Raw genomic sequence first — 6270 nt, forward strand, 5'->3', positions numbered from 1 at the left:
TTTAAGAACATATAACCTGAAGTACTTTTACGTGATTTCTTATCACTTGCCCAATCAGAATCTGCATAACAACATAATTCTGCATAATCAGTATGTGTTGGTTCTAACAATAACTTCAAATGTTTAGTGCATTTTAGGTATCTCAATAATTTCTTAATACATGTCCAATGAAACTGTTTTGCCTTACCTACGTGTCGAGATAAGAGATTAACACTAAGTGCAATGTCGGGTTTTGTCCAACTACTAATGTACAATAGTGACCCAATGACTGAACGATAAAGTGTTTGGTCTTCGAACTCAGGACTTTCTTCTTGTGTCAAGTTGTGAAAATCTGTTTGCATGGGTGTCTTTGTTGTGTTAGCATCTTTCATGTTGCAATGATGCAAAACTTGTTCAATTTTATCTTCTTGTGAAAGACTAAACCCCTTCTGTGTCTTTTCAATCTGAACACCTAAATAAGTGCTGATATGACCTAATGATTTCAATGTAAAGTATCTCTGCAAAGCTTTGGCAAAAATTTCACTCATTTGCTTATTTGGACCAATATAAACAATATAATCAACATAAACAAGAACTATCTCATATGCATTGTTAGATCTTTTTGTGAACACGCACTCATCAGTTTCGGACTTAATAAAGCCCATGGAATTTAGTTTGTCAGTAAGACATAAATACCACATTAAACCAGATTGTTTCAGACCATAAAGACTTTTGTTTAGGAACCAGGTATCCCCTTCTTGCTGTCGGAATCCTGGAGGACTTCTCACGTAGATCTCTTCGTCTAGGTCTGCATGTAGATAAGCGGTGTCAACATCGAACTGGAAAACTTCTAAACCAAGGATAGTTGCAGTTGCTAAAGCAATTTTTACACTCTCAGTTCTGACTGTCGGTGAGTAAGTATTTGTGTAGTCCTCAGGATAACGTTGAGCGAAACCCTGAGCTACAAGTCTGGCCTTGTATAGTGACTCACCATTTGGTTTCTTTTTGATTCTATAGACCCATCGAGTGCCAATGACCTTTTTGTTTGCTGGAGGTTTTGCAGGTGTAAATACTTTAAGTTTCTTTAGACTGTCCATTTCAACCTGCATTGCATCATACCATTTGTTTTGCTCTAAATCAGGGAGCTGCTTGATTTGTGTGAAATTATCAGGTGGAAGTGTAACATTGCAAATCAAAGGCAAGGGTGCTTTTGTCAGTTGCCAAGAATATCGTTGTGGAGGGATCCCTTTTGTGGCCCTCTTGGAATGTCTCGGAACAACTGTCCAATCTTCTTCTGCTTCGTCCTCATCCTCACTTTCGTCGCTAGCGTCAGCATCCGCGGCTTGCGAAGACGGAACATCGGGTTGAGAAGAATCAGTGGAATCTTGATCATCAATCTGCGTAGCATCAGCAGTATCATCTCTGGGAAAATAAACTCCAGGATCATTGGAATGAATCCTGGACCAGTCAATATCTTCCTCAAAATTAGCAGATTGGGAAATCACAATTGCATGTTTAGAGTCAATAAATTTGCTCCATTTTGAATTATCATCAATACCCATAAATCTCAGTCTCTTTGCTGCTGGACTTCCTTTTCTTCTTTGAGCTAAGGGAATGTTCACCATAGCGTATGAACCAAAAATATGAATGTTTTTAAGATCGGGCTTGTAGCCATACAACATGAAGAAAGGAGTCTGATTTGTTACACTGCTCCAAGTACGGTTTACAATGTAATTTGCATACTTGATAGCTTCACCCCAATATATCATATCAAAGTTGGCGTCTTCTAGGAGACAACGCATCATGGTTTGCAGTACCCCTTGTCTTCGTTCTGCGACTCCATTATGAGCCGGTGTGTAAGGCGCCGATGTCTGATGAATAATTCCATTCTTACGCATCCAGTCCTGGAAACGCTGAGACATGAACTCGGCACCACGATCACTCTGGATTCTGGCAATGCAAACTTGGTGTTGGGTAGAAACAAGGGTTGCAAAGTCTTTAAAGATCTGAAAAGTCTCTGATTTTTCTTTCATAGGATATACATATCCATATCTAGAGTAATTATCAACAATTGTTAGAAAATATTTTCTACCACCAAATGATGGCGGGAATGGACCAACTATGTCAATGTGAACCAAATCAAAAATGCGTGTTGACAGGCGTGTAGCGCGTTTGGGAATGGCTGCTGCTTTGGATTTGGCCTTTTTACAGACAGCACAATCCAAAAACACCTTACACCCCTTTAGATCCAAACCTTTTGCGAACTCCGGCATCTTCCTAAGAACACGGAAACTGGCATGCCCCAATCTTCTATGCCATTTGTGGATACACCTGGAATGCAAAGGTTTACCTGTTAGTGAATTCTCAACATTAACATTTTTATGCGGAACCTCAGGCTTGCTCTGAGCAACCTGTTTACCAATTCTATTTTTGTTGGCTTTAGGAGCCTTAGGAATAGCAACAGGATCTCTCTCTGGAGCATCTCTCTCTGGGCCTGTGCTCTGCCTTTTTGGAGTTTGCATACTTGCCTGTGTTTGTGGTTTAGGCTTTGGCTTTAAGTAATAAACACCACCAATTAATATGGTTTCAGCAACAATATCTCCATCTTTAACTATGTAACTTGCTTTTTCAAGGTGGTGAACTTGGAACTTTAACATTCTAGACAAGTGACACTGACTAAGCAAATTACTGGTTGCTGTTGGTATGTAATAGACATCAGGAATGAATGCATCGAGCTCTTCAACATAAACAGTTCCTTTTCCTTTGACCTGACAAGGATGATTTGAAAAAGAATAAAGTTCACGTAGTTCAGGTTCAGGCTCGTGCATTTCTGTGAAAAGTTCCTTTCTGTAGGTGACATGCAATGCTGCACCACTGTCCAAAGTCCATAGGAGTCGTCTGTCATACTCTGGTTGAGGTTGTGGATCAATGGTTAAAGCCAATGTGGCGAGTGGAGTTTGTGGATCATGCCGGGGACCACGACAATCTTGTCTTCCGCCTCTGCCTCTGGAATCTGTTCCTCTGGGCTGGTACGTGACAGGAGCTGGAACTTGTTGGGGACAATCCCGGGTGGCATGTCCCACACGATCGCAGGTGTTGCATCTTGGCGTCCTTGGAGTGTAGGTCCTTCCTCGGAAGGGGCGCCTAGCTGGAGCTCTTGATGCGGGTGGTCCTCTCAAATGTGGCGTGGCCAACATGAATGCCTCTTCTTCAATCAAAAGTCTACAGACATTGTCCACTGTGCGTTGAGCAATTGGGACTTGGTTAATTTTTGTAACAGCATCTTTCCATTCATAATTCAAAGAGTTAATAATGATGCTGATCATTTGAATATTTTCAATGTTATGGCCTCTCTCTCAATTCTGTTCTCAGACCTTTCAGTTTGGTCAAATGTCCTCCAATTTGTTCACCAGGTTTCAATCTCGAACCGTGGAGTTCAGACATTTTTAGTTTTGACTCACCAGTTAGTGGAGAGACAGAAAATGCCTGGTAAGGAGCCTGCACTTGGTACGCTGGCTGTGCTGGCAGAAATGCCTGTGGTATTTGCTGTGCCTGTTGTGGACCTAAAAATGGTCTTGGTTGTGCCATTGGAGGTGGGCCAGGAGGTGGCCCTATTTGCACTTGTGGCTGGGGCACATATGCAGGCATTTGTAGCTGCTGTGGCTGATGCACTGGAATCTGCTGTATTCCAGTTGCCATTTGTGCTTGATCTGCAATATTGGCATGACCTGCTGGAGATGCAGTCATTTGCCTTTGCTGTGTTCCATCTAAAAGGACACCAACACCGCCAGGGGGTGTTTGAGTTTGGGCCTGTGGAAACACTTGTGGCATTTCAGCTTCTTGTAGTAAATTACTTTTGCCAGCAGATGGCGCTGCACCTTTAGGCAGCTTTGCATACGAGGCATTGTATGCTTTAGAGTAGGAGTGGTTATGTAAGACATGTGTAACTTGATCAGGGAGACTTTCATGTAACGTATGCAGTGCTCTTTGCCTTAATTGGCCTGACACAGGATCCACCAGGGGGAGTGTCTTTGGCTCTGAGCAAGAAGACAATATGGCGTTTTTTGAAAAATTTAAGTTATCTCCCATATCTTGCTCAAGCATAGATATAGCCATTTTTGCCTGGGATAGCTGCTGTTCATAGAGTTTTATACGGTCACGATAGGCTTTCATAGCCATCTCACGCTGGGTGAGCTCAGGGCTTTGAGAAGAGTAATGAATTGTTTCTCTCTCTGTGTGGGAGGAATTTTGCTCAGCAGTGTGCTTTGGCCTTGCATCGAGCGTTACAAATTCAGAAGATTCTGGGAAGACTTTTTCAGAGCTTGGAAGATCAGAAGAAAATGTTACTGACCTCAGTCGTAAATCATCATCTTCAAAAACAGCTTCTGTCTTATCTCCTTCCATTTCTGTTCCCACGGCTTTTTCTTGTTCCAGGCGTGTGGCTGTAGTAAGGGGCTGGAAATCTGGAAACCTCCTTTCTGCCACCTTCTCAGCAAAATACATTTTGTATTTGTTTTACTTCTGTTTCGGCATCTCAGCAAAGATAATTAGCGTACCTCAGTAGCTAAAAAACTAATTGCCTATGCGCTCTTATCAGAAGTAACAAAACAAGGAAAAAGCCATAAATCAAACCATCCTCGTGCTATCAGAATGTCAGGACATTTATTAATCCCATGTTTGGCTCTGGGACTAATTACCCTGGTTTAGAGGAGGAGATGAATCGAGGTTTATCCTTGTTTGCAATATTCCGAAAAGAAACGCGAGGAAGGTTTCTAATAAAACTCATTTATTTGTTATAAAGAAAATAAAACACCTCACTAACTAAGAAAAGTTAATTGTTACATTTTTGAAAATAATTCTTGCCGGCTATGTCAGCCGGACCTTGGCAAGAGAACAAAGGAAAAAGAGTGTGAAGAGCAAGAGAAGGAATGTGGGTGGATGCGGAAACACGTAGCTTACTGATAAGAAGTTGGCAAAGCTACGGAGAGTCTGACAGTCCAGAAATAATGAGCTCAGCTGGTAAATAAAATAACGCAGTGACATTTTTCCCCTTGGGGAAAAAAAAAGCATCCTTTGGGAGATACAAGCTTAGTACATAGTAACATTCAATGCTGCAGAGGGCCCAAAAATAGCCCTGTATTCCATTTAAGTGTAAAGTGTGACTCCTGATGAATCTCAGGTTTCACAGTCACCAAATGGAATAAAAATAGGCTGTTGAAAATGAAAGGCACATTGGACTAGCTGTAGATGCTCCCCACCCACTGTAGAAAAGGAATTATCCCATTTTTGTACTCTAACCAAGAAATATGCTTAGCTGGACAGATTCCATGTTATATACCCAGCTAGGATTAGACCAGTGGTGGGTTCCTCCTGGTTCGGCCCGGTTCCACGGAGCCGGTAGCGGTGACGATATGACATCACCGAACTGGTTCTCTTTGTTCGGGAGCTGGGCCCTCCTGCCCTCTCCGTTATTCTTACCTTTTATTTGGTCCCACCCCCAATCTATTGCTGCCTCCTGAGTCCCAGCTGATCGGCTAGAAGGAAAAAAACTGTTTAAATTCTTGCCGCGGGGCTTCAAAGGGCCGCCCTACAGCTGATCAGTGTTAAAAGGCAGTGTGGTGGTAGACTGGTGCCTGCAAAAATAAATGGGTAGACCGGTGCCTCCAAAAACAAATGAGTAGACCAGTGCCTCCAAAAACAAATGAGTAGACCGGTGCCTGGAAAAATAAATGGGTAGACCGGTGCCTCCAAAAACAAATGGGTAGACCGGTACATGTAAAAATAAATGGGTAGACCGGTGCCTCCAAAAACAAATGAGTAGACCGATGCCTACAAAAACAAATGGGTAGACCGGTGCCTCCAAAAACAAATGAGTAGACCGGTACAGCTCTGCAAGCAGTTAAAAGCCTGGTAGACCAGTACCTCTGCTAAATCCTAAAGAATTGTCACATGACCATCAAGCCACACCCACAAAATAAGCCACGCGCACAGAACCAGTAGTAAAACATTTTAGAACCCACCCCTGGATTAGACCTCTTGCTGCCATCCCCGGTGACTAGGAATAACTCTAACATAATATCCACTTGCTGAAGGAGACTTCAATTGAATCATGTTGCATATAAAGCCTGCTGCAAGGAGGCATGGAGAATTAAGCAGAAGCCCTAGTTGTTCATTAAGTAAGGGTTAGTCCTAAATGCAGCAAAAATGGCTGTTTCTTGTGCAGTGGGATTGCAAGTTCTCCTGAAACAACAGACATGCAGGAATATCTCATAGGACAGAGATAGGAAGCAC

The sequence above is a fragment of the Pantherophis guttatus genome, chromosome 1 (genome assembly GCF_059756535.1).
Source record: "Pantherophis guttatus breed Tessera chromosome 1, ASM5975653v1, whole genome shotgun sequence".
Taxonomy (NCBI): domain Eukaryota; kingdom Metazoa; phylum Chordata; class Lepidosauria; order Squamata; family Colubridae; genus Pantherophis; species Pantherophis guttatus.